The sequence below is a fragment of the Oryctolagus cuniculus genome, chromosome 15, assembly GCF_051225735.1.
Source record: "Oryctolagus cuniculus isolate XC-2025 breed Fujian yellow rabbit chromosome 15, ASM5122573v1, whole genome shotgun sequence".
NCBI lineage: Eukaryota > Metazoa > Chordata > Mammalia > Lagomorpha > Leporidae > Oryctolagus > Oryctolagus cuniculus.
Window position 1 is genome coordinate 83,019,585 of NC_142881.1, and position 15,992 is coordinate 83,035,576.

At 43.7% G+C, this 15,992-nt stretch overlaps 1 protein-coding gene across 8 annotated transcripts in view; it reads left to right on the top strand.

The window, feature by feature from the left end:
- Positions 1-15,992, top strand: part of LOC149122124 (uncharacterized) — a 76,191-nt gene that overhangs the window by 38,181 nt on the left and 22,018 nt on the right. For 6 of the 8 annotated variants that reach the window (XR_016221145.1, XR_016221146.1, XR_016221140.1 and 3 more), the window contains one exon: positions 5,442-5,562. The gene's annotated coding sequence lies outside the window, so the exon portion shown is untranslated. The other 2 variants (XR_016221141.1, XM_089313680.1) reach the window with 2 other exon arrangements.

Genomic DNA, 15,992 nt, shown 5'->3' on the forward strand with positions numbered 1-15,992 from the left:
CTTCCTGTTTAAATTTATCTGTCTTCCCAGAGCTGGCTCCACTGAACCCTGAAGCTTGAGGAAAGCAGCAGAGCACTTTCCCTGGGAAAGCAGGGGTGATGCCCTAGCGTTCACCTTCCCCTGACCTAACTCTGGACCTGCCCCATGGTGTCCAGCAGCTGTCTGCCGTGGGCATCACTCCTGATGGTCACACACTTGGGACATCTGTACCTGTGCAGCCACTCAGCCACTCCAGCCACTCTCCAGGGCTGGAGAGTGTAAATTCTGTGAATACAGGTACGGGCACAGCTAGTCTGCTGCTGCCTCTCTCATAGTCACATCGGTGTTGAGCACATGATGAACCCTCAGTATTTCCCAAAAATGAATGATTGCAATGAGTAGTGGAGATTTTGTCTACACAACTACCACACGCTGTAGCAAATATTTAAATATAAATAAGTAAGATAAATTTATAAATAACTATATAAAGAAATAAGCAGTTTAAATTAAGAAACTTCTGGGGCTGGTGTTGTGGTATGGTGTATTAAGCCATTGCCTGCAATGCTGGCATCATATATGGATGCCAGTTCAAGTCCTGGATGCTCTGTTTCCCATCTGGTTTCCTCTTTCTTTTTTTTTAATTTATTGTATTTATTTGAGAGGTAGAGTTACAGTGAGAGGGAGAGATATCCGCGGGTTCACTCCCCAAATGGTCGCAACCGCCGGAGCTGCGCCCATCTGAAGCCAGGAGCTTCTTCCCGGTCTCCCACGTGGGTGCAGGGGCCCAAGCACTTGGGCCATCTTCTACTGCTTTCCCAGGCCATCGCAGAGAGCTGGTTTGGAAGAGGAGCAGCCGGGACTAGAACTGGTGCCCATATGGGATGCTGGCGCCAGAGGTGGAGGAGTAATCTACTGGGCCACGGCACTGGCCCCTAGTTTCCTGTTAATATGCCTGGGATAGAGTGGAAGACGTCCCAAGTCCTTGGGCCACTGCACCCCTGTAGGAGACCCAGATATTATTCCAGACTCCTGGCTTTGGTCTGGCCCAGTCTAAACCATTTACCTTCATGTGTAATTAAATTTGAAACAGAATAGCTAAATGGAGTCCAGAAATATCCTACTGGCAAATTAGAGGGTGGACTCATTTACCCAGATAAGGATTCTTAACATTACAAAGGGGAAAAAAGGTCCCTTGAAGTAGCACTTATTTAAGTGTTTGTTTACACATCATTACTTGCTTAACAGAGGACGAAACTAAAAGTTCAGTTGTTCCAAGCTATTGCTGATTAAACAGCAATCAGAAATGAAGATAAAGTGAAAGATTGTAATAACAAATGGACACTTATACATCCATTATAAAAAATCTCATTTTATATAACCCAAAGGGAAAATTCCAGAATCTCCAGGTCTCTGCAGGACACCCAGCCTCTTATTCAAACCACATTTAGCTCACACAAGTAACTGTGTAGCTCTGGGCACCTGGGAAGTACGAGGAAGAGACAAGGGATTCTCATTCTTGGATTCTTGGCTCCACATTGCTGTGTCATTAATTCTCCCACTCTTTTGGCCAGAGGAGTCAGAAGGGAGGAGAAATGCCAGGAACTTCAGCAGTCCGTGTAAAGGATCCCAATCACAGGAATCTTGATTCTGTTGGCGGGAAAAGGTGTGACTGGGCAGGCCCATTGCTAAGGCCCCATCCAAGCCACTCTGTTTTCTCTTGCAATTCTGTGGCAGCAGCAGTTTTCCCTCTGTATGTCAGTAAAAGAAACCTGGCTTCCAAAAAGGAAAGGCAATTTATTCAAGTTTGCTAAGCACGCAAATGAAGGTCCAACTGCATTGGGCTCCCAAGCCTATGACTTCCCCCTTACACATTCTGCCTCTGCAGACATAGCCCAAGGTGACAGGTGATGAAGATGTTACAGGCCTAGGTCTCTTAATCTTTATTCCAGTTTCTTGACCCTACAGAGATAAGGACTCAAGTGTCATAAAGAGCCATATATACAGTGCCCCAGTGAGAGCAGGATTCCTTTAACAGAGAGAGTGCGTGCATTCACAGGTGAGTGTGGTTACTCCACACAGATACCTGTCACGCAGAGAGCTGCCTGTGAGGAGAGAGGGCGGGAGGAGTTCAGAGAGGACATGGGCACGGTCAAAGGGCTAACAGCAGCCCTCTCAGTATCAGTGTCTTTCCTGAGATCGGGCTGGTGGAGTTTAGCTTGAGTGAGGCTCTCTGAGAGTTCGCTGGCACCTCCACATGTAGGTTAACTTCCACCTGGTCATCATAGTGTCTTCTTCCTGGTTCTGGATGGGACACAGGTGCACCCTGAGAAAGTGGGGTACAAGATTGACAGGGAAGGGATGGAGTTACAGTGCAGGGCTGGCAGAAAGCCCCACTCACATATTTCTCCATAATCTTCCTGCCTAGTTCCCCCAAATCACAAATAGAAAACGAGCAGATCCGCCTCTGTAAACATGATTTGAGGGCTCAGACTAGGTAGTAACAAATCCATGATTTGGATTAAAAAAGTTCTTAGGTGCTTTAACCCTGTTCCTTCTATATTCACAGACAGAATTGGTATCGGTCCTACTAGTTAATTATCAGGATTATCCTTAGAGGTCTGACTTAAGGTTCAGATGAAGCAGAGAGAAGTCAGACTTAAGCAGCCTGTGTTCACCCCAAGACCAAGATGGAACTGGGTACCGTTGATTGCTAGAATTTCCTACTACCCTGAACTCAGATTTTAGCTTTAGGAGATCACAAGTTGTAAAATCTATTCAAATGAATAGATTTCAAAATAATTACTGCCTGATGAATACTGAGATATTCATCATTTAAGCTCAGTCTTATCACATACTTCACCTGACATTAACCAGGCACACCATAAGTATGCCTGAAATTAATACAGTTGGTCTCTAGGCAACTCCAGTCTTTCCCCCACAACCCCATGGGTTCCATGAAACCATCAGTCACGTACTTAGCACTCTCTGACTTTTTAAATAATTAAAACCCTTACAGTCAGGTTTGTTGCATTTGTATTCATTTCCCTCACTCTCTTGAGGGATTTCATTGGGTAGCTTTAAAAAAGATATTTTATTTATTTGTTTATTTGACATTCAGTGTGACAGAGATAGGAGAGACAGAAAAAGGGGTCTGATTAACTCCCCAAATGGCCACAGCCACCAGGTTTGAGCCAGGCCGAAACCAGGGGTGAGGAACTCCGCCTGGGTCTTTCACGTGGGTGGCAGGGACTGAAGTACTTGGGACATCTTCACAGCTTTTCCAGGCACATTAGCGGGGAGCTAGATCAGAAGCAGGCCAGCCAGGTTGGAACCAGAACTCCAATATGGGATGTGACATCGCAAGCCGTGGCTTCACCCTTGGTGCCATTATTTATCTTTTTTGAAGTTTATATAAGGGTTCAGCATTTATTGAATGATTTCTATGTGGCAAATAAATTCTCAGAAAGTATTTACTAATTTTAATATTTGAATGCAAAATGATATATTTGGTGACAGCAGGATTTCAGCATAATTGCAAACCACTCGTACCTTCATTCAGTCATTCAGCAAATGTTTGTGTTCGCTGTTTGTGTCACACTAGGAATGCAAATACAGAGGTGATTGGCAAGCTTTCTGTCCCTTATAAACCTTCTAATAGGGTGTGAGAAAATGAGAAATTATTGATTATAAGAGAAGAAAATAGAAAGTGCATTGCTGTTGGCAAAGTCTAGGGAAGAATACACAAAGACAGAACCGAACATGAATGGCAGAAGGAGGTGCGAGAATGGAGAGGCTTTGGATGGGAATTGTGTGAGATGTGACTTGGAATCAGCCAGGTGGACCAAGAAGAAAGGAAGGTAAAAGCACAAGCTTCTGAGACTTGATATTCCAGGGGCCAAGGAGAGTCTCAAGTATGACTGAGTGACACCTGGAAACGAATCAGGAGACGGAGGTGGAAAGTGCGCCTTTCCCTGTGCCTCTGTCTGTGCCCACATGCGCTGAGCACACAGGGCCTGAGCAGCAGGGAACTGTGATATGCAGCACGGCCCTGGCGGAGCAGCAGAGCTGAGAGGTGCTGGCTCCTGTGTGAAGGACAGCACTGCTCTGCAAGGTGAGGCCGAGCTTGCAGGAAGCCAACCCCGGTAGCTGGCCTGAGAGACAGGCCAGAGGGGGCAGTGCAGAACCCCAAGGCATCTGCCATCCATGGCTCACAGTGTGACTCGGGGACTAGATTCTCCTTGATTGCCACCATGATCAGGAGGCCCAACTGAGATGAAGAGGAAACTGGGATGAGGCCTCATCCAGTGCAGTCCAGTGGCCAAAGAAAACGGAGACAAATCTAACAGCTGTGCCCTTGTTCCTGTGCAACCTGCAGGCCCCGTGGGGTCCTGAGGACCTGCATAGAAACCGAAGCTCGCTTCCTTTTTGAGACACAGGCACTGGGGTTGGACATTTGAAGGGACAAAGGCTAGACTTCGGGGATGAATAAATCTGGCCCAGAACATGGCTCCAGAAAAAAGAAACCTGAGCTATTTTTAGCAGAACGTCTAGTCTCAGTTTTCCAAGCTGCATACCAACCCCTATTGACCTCTGACCTGTTCCCACATTCATTTTCCTTTCCTGACCTGGAGTGTCTGACCTCTGGAAGAGAGTAGATAATGAAACTCTAGGAGGCTCCAGGCCAGTTCAGCAAAGGCCAGATGAAAAAAAGTCCACGGAAGATCAGTTGAAGGGATATGAGGGCAGCCAGGACAAAGCGGAGAGGGAGCTATGAAGAGTAGGTTCCATGTCAGAGGAAGATCAGGCAGGAAGCAGTTATAAAATATTTTAGGCTTTTGAGAGCCACATTCTATCTGCATCGCTTATTGTTATTTTGGTTTGCTTTTAAAAAGATTTTTATTATTTATTTATTTGAAAGGCAGAGTTAGAAAGAATCTTGCATTTGCTGGCTCATCCCCCAAATGGCTGCCAAGGCCCAAGGCTGGGCCAGGCCAAAGGCAGGATCCTGGATGCCATTCAGGTCTTCCCGTGGGTGCAGGGGCCCGAGCACTTGGGCCATCTTCCACTGCTTTCCCACGTGCATTAGCAGGGAGCTGGGTTGGAAGTGGAGCAGCAAAGCTTGAGCTGGCACCCACATGGGATGCTGTGGCCGTAGGTGGCAGCTTACCCCGCTATGCCACAACCGTGGCCCCCAGATGTACATTTAAAGCCTGTGTTGTGTGCTGCATTAAATGAGACCACAGCAGGCCCTGTCTAGGGAATGTACCAGAAGAGCAGTCAGCCCGGGTTTGATTGTGCTTTCCCCCAAGTGTTCATGTGTTAGGAGCTTAGCTCCCAGGGTACGATGGAATTTTAACAGGTGAGGCTACATGGAAGGGCCTGAGGATGCTGGTTTTCTGGAGTGAGTCCTTGTGAGAATGAGTTGTCATTAAAGCCTGACATGACCTCTGACTCTCTCTCAGGCTTCCTGTCTCCTGATGTGGTTTCTCCCTCTGCCAAGCATCCCTGCATTGTGATGCCATCTGCCACGAGACTCCCTGAAGCAAAGCCAGTGCTGCCACCGCCCCCTGGAACCTCAGAACCGTGAGTGCTTCTCTGTTCTCTGTAAGGTTCCTCAACCTCAGTGGTTCAGTATAGCAATGAGAAATGGGCTAATAGACAACCGAATGTTGTTAAGAATTTGGAAAGTTAAGGACCATGTACGTCACAGTCAGTTTGCTTCGTGATCATCAGAATTCGGATCAGCGTAACTGCAGTTTTGTTCACATGGTCAAGAACCGAATCCACAGGGGGACAGTAGGTTCCTGTTGCCCCACGGGTTTCCTTCCTTGCTCCTTCCCTGACCCTCTTCACGTTTCCCCACCCTGGGCCCCTTCTGTTCTTCCCCTTTTAAGCTCAGTTGTGTCTCCCTGGGACATCTTCCTGCTGCATTTGTTCAAGGCCAAGGTGATGGGAACCATCTGAAAGCTTTCCTCTTACCTATTTCTCCATCAAAGGCTGTCAATCACTTTGCTTGACAGCTGATGCTGCAGGTAGAAAGCCCTGACTTCCCTTCCTCCTAGGTCAGTGGCACAAAAGCAGAGCCTCCTAACATCTGGAAATGGGAAAACTTTTCAAAAATGACTCAGCAGTTGCTGTAGGTGAGGGATTGCCTGGTAATGATGCCTGGGGGAGTGACAGAGCAGATGTACCACACCTCCCCTAAGTCTCCTAACAAAGGATCCCTTTGCCTTCTCTCTGAGAGGGAAGAAGTGGAATAAGGAGGGAAACGGAACTCCGGCCCTTGCTGATACCATGGAGTGAGGCTCACGGAGTCCAAATCCTCTTGGAAGCCTGTATTTTCACTCTTTATTCCAACTGTCATTTCACAGTTGGCTTTCTGGGTAAAGAATGGTTCTGCACATCTGCAAGACAATCTCTCTGCATATCTGTGCAGGAATCTTCTTCATCTGCAGCCTTGTGTACTCATGAGCTCATTTGATCCTTACAGCTGTCATACGTAATCTTTGCCATGATGATAAAAATCATTTAATTCTTACTCTGTTCCACCGAGTATCCTAGGGGTTTTAGGCTGCCTAACTTAATCCATATGAATCCTAGGATGGAGATATCTGATTGTTCCCATTTTGCAGATGCACAAGCTTAAAAGCTGGATAGTTAGTTTATCTCCCTTAGACAAAGATGGTCAACTTTTCAAGGTCGTGTAGCTTTTTGATTACAGAGCTGGCATCAACGGTGAGGTGTGCTGTTAGCATCTCCCCAGTGTTTGTGTTAGGATGTTAGGTTGTTACACACTTATCTCGCTGAGCAGTGTTTCTGAAACTGTAGTTTTTTTAAGAAAAGATTTATTATTTATTTGAAGGGCAGAGTGATAGGATATTAAAGAGAAAGAGAGAGGGAGAGAGAGAGATAAAGACATGTCTTCCATCTGCTGATTCACTCCCCAAATTGCCACAACACCCAAGGCTGGGCCAGGCTAAAACTAGGAGCCTGGAACTCCATCTGTGTCTCCCACATGGATGAAAGGGGCTCAAGGACTTGGGCCATTCTCCACTGCCACCCCAGGCACATTAGCAGGGAGCTAGAGTGGAAGCAGAGCAGCAGCGTTCTAACCGGCACTCTAATATAGGATGCAGGTGTCAAAGGCTTAACCCTCTGTGCCTTACCGCCACCTCCATTGTTTCTCAGACTTCAATGTGTGCAGATTCACCTGTGAAGCTTGTTAAATGCAGATTCATGCAGTAGGTCTGGGGTGAGGCCCATGAACTTGCATTTCAGTAGCTCCTGGGTGATACTGATGCCATGGACCCAGGCTTGACACTTCATATATTTTAACTTTTAGGACATCACTTGGAGGTGCAACCCTTGTCTCATCAGTGTCCATTTTGAGATTAAAGACCACTTTCAATAGAAGGTTTGTGTCACTGCCTCATCTTGGTAGCTCTGAACACGCTGCAAGCTAGTGCTTTGAGTGAGCAGGTGAGCTGACCATGTGAAGGCAGAGAGCAATCCATGAGCCAGGTCCTGAAGAACCTCAGAGAAGCCACATCATAGGGCCTCTAAATGCCTTTTTCTGAGAGCTGGGGAAAGCGTTGGCTGCAGAGGAAAGTCCACTCGGCGTGAGAGATGCACCAGGGGAGAGAGACCTACGCCTTGTTCCAAAGGATGCATGCTTTCCCCTCGGGTTATCAAAGCATTGCACTTCCTTTACAGATCATGTGCAAGGTATATAAAATAACGGAAGAGCTTCTCAACTCACCAAACGTTCAGAATCTAGCAAGAACCACTATTTACAACTTTTAGGTATCTCCAATGAGTTTTTAAGTGAGATGAAGACATCAACTGGGAGATAAAACAGTTGAGATCTCTCTGTGCTTTTAGATTCATGTCCTGGGATTTGTTTAAAATTCCATCAGCAACATCTTCCTGTGTTGTTAAAGATTCTTTGTAAACGTCATTTTTGATGGGGCCATAGTTTTTCAATCATTTATCCCCATTGTAATTTCTTTAACTAATCCCACATTGCTGTCCTTTCTAGTTACTTTCTGAGGTTTCACTGTTAAGATCAATGTTGAAATACATCTCTGTTTATGAGTTTTGTGATTTCCTTTCAGTAAGTCCTCAGCAGTGAAGTTAGGGGAGCAGTGGTTCCAGACATGTTTGAGAATTACTCACTGCTGCCAACTTGCCTTCCAGAACAGCTCTTCTCTGGAAAGGACATTTATGGGCATCTTCTCCAACATGTGGTCCTGGGTCCTGAGGCAGAACACATGCTCTGGGCCTTCCTCCTCAGGGAACTTCAAAGGGTGTCAGTTTACAGTTCCTGGCATCAGCCCCCTGGTTATTGCAGGCACTGAGGAGTGACCCAGTGATTGCCAGCTCTCTCTCTCTCTCTCTCTCTCTCTCTCTCTCTCTCTCTCACACACACACACACACACACACACTCACACAAGTAAGGTGTGTTCCCTGTGTCGTGTTGTACTGACTTGAGTTTCTTGCTCATGTCTGAAGCAATTCTAGTCCCACATTATGTACCAGGATTTCACAAGATTATAATGGAGCTCGACAATTCTGATCACCTGTTGGTGTCTTAGCCATTGTAGCATAGGAATGCAACACATTATTCGTGTGTGTGTGATGATGCCAGTATAGCTAAACCTACTGCACTGCCAGTTGTACAGCACAATTGTGTACAGTATATACAATTTTTAACATTCTATTTGAGAGAGGGGGAGCTATCTCCTCCTTTCTTTCATTCCTCAAATGTGTGCAACATCAAGGCTGGGCCGAGCCAAAGGAAAGAGCTGGGAACTCAGTCTGGCTCTCCCATGTAGGTGGCAGGGACCCAACCACTTGAGCCATCACCCGTTGCTTCTAAGGGTGCACATTTAAAAGAAGCTGGAATCAGGAGTAGAGATGGGACTTGAACCCAGACACTGTGATATGGGATGTGGGCATTCCCAGGGACATCCTCTTTTAAAGACTTGCTTTTATTCTCCAAGAGCATTTTTCAAATGATTCATTGCATTATACAGGCACTGCTTATTCCCCCTCCCTCCATCTTTTCCTTCCTTGGCTTACATTTTTACTTAGTTATTTATTCTTTTTATTTCTTCTGATTTTTAAGTTTTTTAATACACAGAGAATAGATTTCATGTGTTTCCTAGGTACAATTATAAGAAATCAAATGCAGTTTCAAGTGACATCTGATATGCTGTGCTAACCACCTGTCCCTACAGTGCATAATACTGATAATGAAAATTTGCGACCATGTTACTGATTTATGTACTATGTCATACACTGTTTTAAAGTGTACTCCTTTGACTTGCAAAGGAATCTTTAAAATAGCATGCTGTGTTGGGCTTGTTGCAGCTTCATACATCTTGTAGTTACCACGTCTCTTTACTGCATCAAAAGATCACTTTATGTGGTTGGCCTATCCCATCCACGTTCATGTGATTACCCTCTGTGATGACAGCAAAATGAAGAAATGCCTGATAATGCATTGCTCAGCGTATATCCCCATCATTAAGCAACACATGATTGTACTATATTCTGATGGAGATTGCCTTTGTCCTGTGTTTCTGTACAGAGCCCCAGTGACCATGCAAGGGGCAGATGTGTGATGCATTATTAATTAGGCCTATTCCCCTAAGCAGTGGTGGGAGTGGACTGTTGAGAAAGGGAGGAGGGCAGTATGTGGCAGAGCTGGTTAAGCCTCTGCCTGTAGTGCTGGCATCCCAGATGCGTGTTGGTCTGAGTTCCACATGCTCCACTTCTGATCCAGCTCCCTGCTAACACACCTAGAAAAGCAACAGAGGATGGCCCAAGTGCCTGGGCTGCTGTCCCCCACGTGGAAGATCTGGATGGGGTTACAGGCTCCCGGCTTCGACCTGGCCCAGCACCAGCTGTTGTGGTCATTTGGGGAGTGAGCTAGCAGGTGAAAAGTCACTCTCTCTCTCCCTCCCTCTCCTGTTTCCGCTCCCTCTCCTTCTCTCTCTGTAACTCTGTCTTTAGAATAAATAAACTACTGACTTTCCAGTGAATAAGACCCAAGTTGAGGATCCTACATCAATGAATATGTTTTCCATAAAACCAAGCATAGTGGAAGTTCTTGGGTTTTGGCTTCTAGATGACAGACACATCGGAGTTTCTAGATTGCATTTTATTTCACCTATAACCTGTTCTCAGAGACTGATTCAGCTCTAGCTCAGAAGGCTCGTGATGTGCTCCTCTGCTGCATCCTACCATTGTTCCCTGCTTCCTTCCAGAGTCAGGGCAGTCCTTCCCCAGGGGCAGGCTCACCTCTGGCGTTTGGCTGTTTGCTGTTCTATTGCCTGGGATGCTTCTTCTCCCCATACAGACAGAGTCCTTCAAAATGTTCTTGGAGCAGTGGAATGCAAGAAAAGTTAATGTTGGTGCATAGAGTTTTTGGAGCCCATGCATAATTTTACCATAAATAGGCACTTGCTCTGAAATTGTTGAATATTCCTTGTACTTGCACTTGAATGGCTCCTTTTCCCATTGTCATCAACTCTCTGCTCAAATACTTCTCTGTGAGAGAACCTTTCCCAGGTGATTACTTTAAAATAATGTCCAGTCTCTCTTGCACTGCTTTATTTTTCCTGTTGTTCCTACATTCTGACGTGGTGGGTATTTATTTGCTTATTAACCATGCCCTAGTCTGTGTGGTTCGCAGCTGTAACTCCAGCACCTGGATGAACTGGCATGTAGCAGATTCCCAGAAGACATATATGGAATTGGAGAATTTTAATGTGAATTTGTTTTATTTTTAGTTTCTTTGTTATGAAAGACTACTCGTATGCATGCATCCAAATTCATTATCAATTTAGAACACATTTTAGTAGGATCTATTATATGCATAGAACTGTTCCTTTTTTCCAAAGCTGCTTTGCCTATTTTGCCTATTTAGGTTCTTTGCATTTCTGTATGATTTTACAACAAACTGGCCATGTTTTCCAGAAAAAAGAAAAAAAAAGTTCTGCTAGATTTGGTTAGGGATTGTTTGAATCCTTTGATCATTTTTGGTAAAATGGCATCTGGACAATATTGAGTCTCCCAATCCATAAACATGGAGTGGCTCTTAGTTTATTCATGTCTTTCTTAGGTTCCTTTGGTCATGTTTTTAGTTTTCCATGTCAGTCCTCCAACTTCTGTGGATTCTGCAGTTGTGACTTGAATCAATTAAGGCCTGAAAATATTTGCCAAAACAAAATTGCACTGTATTGAACATGTCCAGTGTTTTTCCTTTATATTATTCCCTAAACAGCATGGTCCAAGAACTGTTTACATAGCATTTACATCGTATTGGGTAATATAAGATCTAGAAGTGACAAAGTATACAAGAGGACGTGCATACGTTGTATGCAAAGACTATGCCCTTGTACTGAAGGACTTCAGCAGCCACGGTTTTAGTATTCTCGGGAAGTCCTGGAAACAATGCCCCACAGTTACTAAAGGATGTCTGTATAGGAATGTATTTATTTTTCTCATATATTTTTTTCAGTGCTGTCGTGAACAGAATCGTTTTCTTAATTTCACACTTGGATTATTCATTGTTCACATATGTAGTTAACCTTGATTTTTATATACTGATTTGGAACTCAGAGACCTTGCTGATCTCTATTTTTAGTTCTGGTCACTTTGTGTTTCTTAAAACATTCCATATATGAGATTGTACATGCAAATAAAGACAGCCTTACATCTGTTTTCCACTGTGAATAGAGCTTATTTCAGTGTGATAGTACTGGATATAATTTCTAGAACAATGTAGAATGAGAGTGGCAAGAGCTGAAATCTATGCATTGCTGTGGATCCTAGGGAGACCACATTCAGTCTCCCATCCTTGAGTATGATATGGGGAGTAGGGTTTCCATAGAAGCCACTTGTCATGTTGAAGACATTGGAAACTATTTTTAACTGCATGACAGTGAAAGCATACATAGAGATTAGTGGGATACTAAGCCTAATATTTAACATAATTGATCTGTCATTGCTCATACCACCACTCTACCATCACAAAGGTTTCAACTTAGTGATACCCAGTGTTTCTGCCACTGGCATTTTGGATGGGTATTCTTTGTTTGTGACTGTCCTGTGCTTTGTAGGGAGTTTAGCACCACCCTGGTATTCTAAAGACTAAATGTTGATGGTGCACACCTATTAAAGTTGTGGTAGTTGTTCTAGCTGGGATCCAGTGCCAGTGGATTTTCTTAGTTACCTTTTCCTCTGAAAATGTGCGTATTTTATAGTTACTCTTAAAGTGGTAGGATTCTGTGTTGATATTATTTTTCTCTCATAAATTTAAAAATGTGTTGACACTGTCTTCTGAACTCCATCGTGGTCATCAAATCAGTATTCTCCATATGTACTGTGTTATTTTTCTCTGAATGTCTTTAAAATTTTCCCTTTTTTGTTTCAGCATGTTAGCTGGTATTCCTAGGAGTCTGTGTGTGTGTGTGTGTGTGTGTGTGTGAGAGAGAGAGAGAGAGAGAGAGAGAGAGAAGGGAGAGAGAGGGGGAGAGTTTAAATTGTATTGGTTTAAATGTGCTTATTAATTCTGTAAATGCATGATGTCATTCCCCACAGAAGTGGAATGAAGTCTCCATCTGAAAACAAAAACAAAACTAGTGCATGTATGAAGTCTGATAATGCCAAACACACACCAGTGGAGTTTGAATTTATTACTCATCTAATGCAACTCTCTGGAGAGAGTAGGGCAGGTTTCCCAAGCAGATATGAAATGACGTGAAAGAGCAAGGCAAGGGATTGGCTTGGGTATTTTACTGTGTGGAGGGATTAAGGCCAGGATGAATGATCCTGCATGGATTGAACACTCCCTGGTGCAAAAAGAGAGCACACCTGGACTTTCCTGTTTGCTCATCCAGATGTAGGACACAGAAGAAAGATGACTTAAAAATAGGTATCAATCACACATCACAGATGGAATTAAACAATTCATTAGATGTCAGTAAAACTTGAAACATTTAGAAAACTTCATCTCCAACATTTTTTTTATTCTGAACTTCCCTTCCCTGTTCTCTCTCTTCTCTCTCTCCTGTGTGTGTGTGTGTACACTTCTGCCTCCACCTCTCCCTCCTGTAAATCTCCCCCCATCCCTGATATTTGATAGCTGCAATTACCCTGTCTTCAGGGTCACTTAGTCCTCCTCATCTCTATTCTGATGTAAACACACAGTGTGTCCCTAATGGTAGATACTGCATTTTTATTGTAGAATGCCCTCTCAGATTCTTTGTGTAGTTTCCATTTTCTGATTACATTTCATAACTTTTACTTGTATGAGCACATTTTCCTTTATCTATGAAATATAACTATCATAGCTAATTGGGTACCTCTGTTTACTAATTTCAGTATCGAAATCATCTTGGGATCTGAAAGTTTCAGCTGATTGTTTTGTCTCTTGAGAATAGGTCACTGTTCACTGGTCTTTGTTGCATTTTGTTTTCACGGTATCCTGTACTAATATGGAGATGCTGGATTTTAGATTTTCCCCTGAGGAATATTAACTAGGTTGTACCTCAGTTGATAACTGTGTTTCTTTGTTTGTTGACTCCAATAAGAGTTCAGTTCCTTTCTTTCTTCTTTTTTTGTTTGAGAGGTAGAGTTACAGACAGTGAGAGAGACAGAGAGAAAGGTCTTCCTTCCGTTGTTTCACCCCCAAAATGGCCGCAACGGCCAGTGCTGCGCCAATCTGAAGCCAGGATCCAGGTGCTTTTTCCTGGTCTCCCATGTGGGTGCAAGGACTCAAGCACTTGGACCATCCTCCACTGACCTCCCGGGCCACAGCAGAGAGCTGGACTGAAAGAAGAGCAACCGGGACTAGAACCTGGCACCCCCGGCATATGGGATGCTGGCACTGCAGGCCGAGGATTAACCAAGTGAGCCACGGTGCCAGCCCCAACAGTTCAGTTTCTAAAACTTTCTATCGCTATGGCTTTGAGTCTGTTCTCTACCTCTGGGGTTGAGAGTTTGGTTCATGCAACATTTAAACTGCTTCTTTTTAGCTTTTTGTTTGAAAAAGTGCTCCCTCTTCTGGCTTTCTTTTTGGTGGAGGGAGAGGGTAGGTTTTCCTAATCAAGTCGTAGTGGCTGTGGTTACTCCAATCTGTCCTGGGCTTTGTAGGACAGAAACATCCTCTTAACTGTTAAGAGTTTTAGCTGCCCACACAACTTTGCCCTTCCCTCTGGTTGTATTATTTTGTTTCCCAAATTTTGAAGTCCCTTCCAGATACGGCGCATTTCTCTTCATTCTCCGGTGCCTTTGTGTGATTTTGTTTCTGTGTTTTTCCTATTAAGCTTCAAGGAAGGCAGACTTGTTATCTGCAGGCTGCGTGACTCCAGCAGTAGCTTATATGGCCATCACAGAATCAGTAAAATTACCTCTTGCCACCATTTTTGTTATATGGTCAGTGTTTTTCTCAAAGATTTTAAGGAATTCTTCATGTATTTTGGATATGTCTGTTTGTTCACTAGAGGAGGGTGCTTTGAAAAGTTCATGGAAAATGGCGTTAAAAATTAAATATAGGGGTGGGTATTTCTAGCACCTAAGAGAGCCACATCCCATGTCAGAGTGCCTGGGCTTGAGTCCTGGCTCCTGATTCCAGCTTCCCGCTGAGGCAGATCCTAGGAGGCAGCAGGCGACAGTTGAAGCAGTTGGGTCCCTGCCACACACACGTGAGATCTGGGTTGAATTCCTGGCTCCCAGCTTGGGCATGATGGGAGCTCACTATGTGTGCGTCTCTCTTCTCTCTCTCTCTCTCTCTCTCTCTGCCACGCAAATGATTTTTTTTTTTTAAAAAGGCAAGTTATTTTCACACAAATGGTTTATGGAAAATGAATTATATAAAAAACGAGGCATGGATTTCAAAATAAATTTATCTTTTAATTCCAAAATACATTTCAAAACCGAAATATATTTATCTTTTAATTCCATTTTCTATAAACTTTTTGTGGTTACTGTGTTTGTTGTGTGATATTTCCTTACACTCTGAGGCTTCTACCTATTACTCTTTACTCTGTCCAAAGCTTATTGATTTATGTTGTGTCTTAAAAATACTTTTGCTTCTTTCATGTCTTGAAGATGTTTCCCTGTTTTCTAGTTGTTATATTAATAACAGGCCTTTTGAGGCTTAGTTGGCATATGAGAAAATGTCCCTGTTGATAGGGCAGCATTTGACCAGGTTCGACATGTGTGCACCTGTGAAACCAACTACCCCAGTCACGGTCTTGAACATGTCAGCACCTCCGGGGGCTTCCTGAGTTCCTCGTTAACCTTCCCAGACACACTCAACTACTTACACCATCTGTCACCATTTATCTCTAGCACTGATCTATTTTCTGTCACTGTTAGCTTATGCATTTAGCATTTGTTACATGTCCTGTAAATGGAATAATACAGTAGGTGGAGATTTTCTGGAGGGTAGGGATGTTTTGGGCTCCATCCCTGCAGCATAATTATTTTGGATTTATCTAAGCTTTATAACTGTTTCGGTAATTCATTGTATTGCATGTATTTTCTTACATGGTATTCCATTACATGGATATCTATATACTTCTTATCTTTTAGCTTATGAGTGGACATTTGGATTGTTCCTATTTTCTGGCTATTTCAAGCCAAGCTTCTATGAATGCTTTCATTAATAAAGCATATGTTTCCAATACTGTTAGGGGAAGATTTGGCCTAGTGGATCAGATACCTATATGCCATGTCAGAATGACTGGGTCCTGAATCCAGTTTCCTACTAACGCACACTCTGGGTGGGAGCAAGTTGTGGCTCATGTAATGCTAGATCATGTGGCAAATGTATATGAATATGTAACTTTTTAAGAAACTGCCAATGTTTCTTCCACTTATTTTGGACTTTAGTTTCTCTTCTTTTTTAAAAGCATGTATTTATTTGTTTATTTTTATTTATTTTGAAATCAGTTACAGAGAGAGAGGTAGAGACAGAGAGAGAGAGATCTTCCATTTGC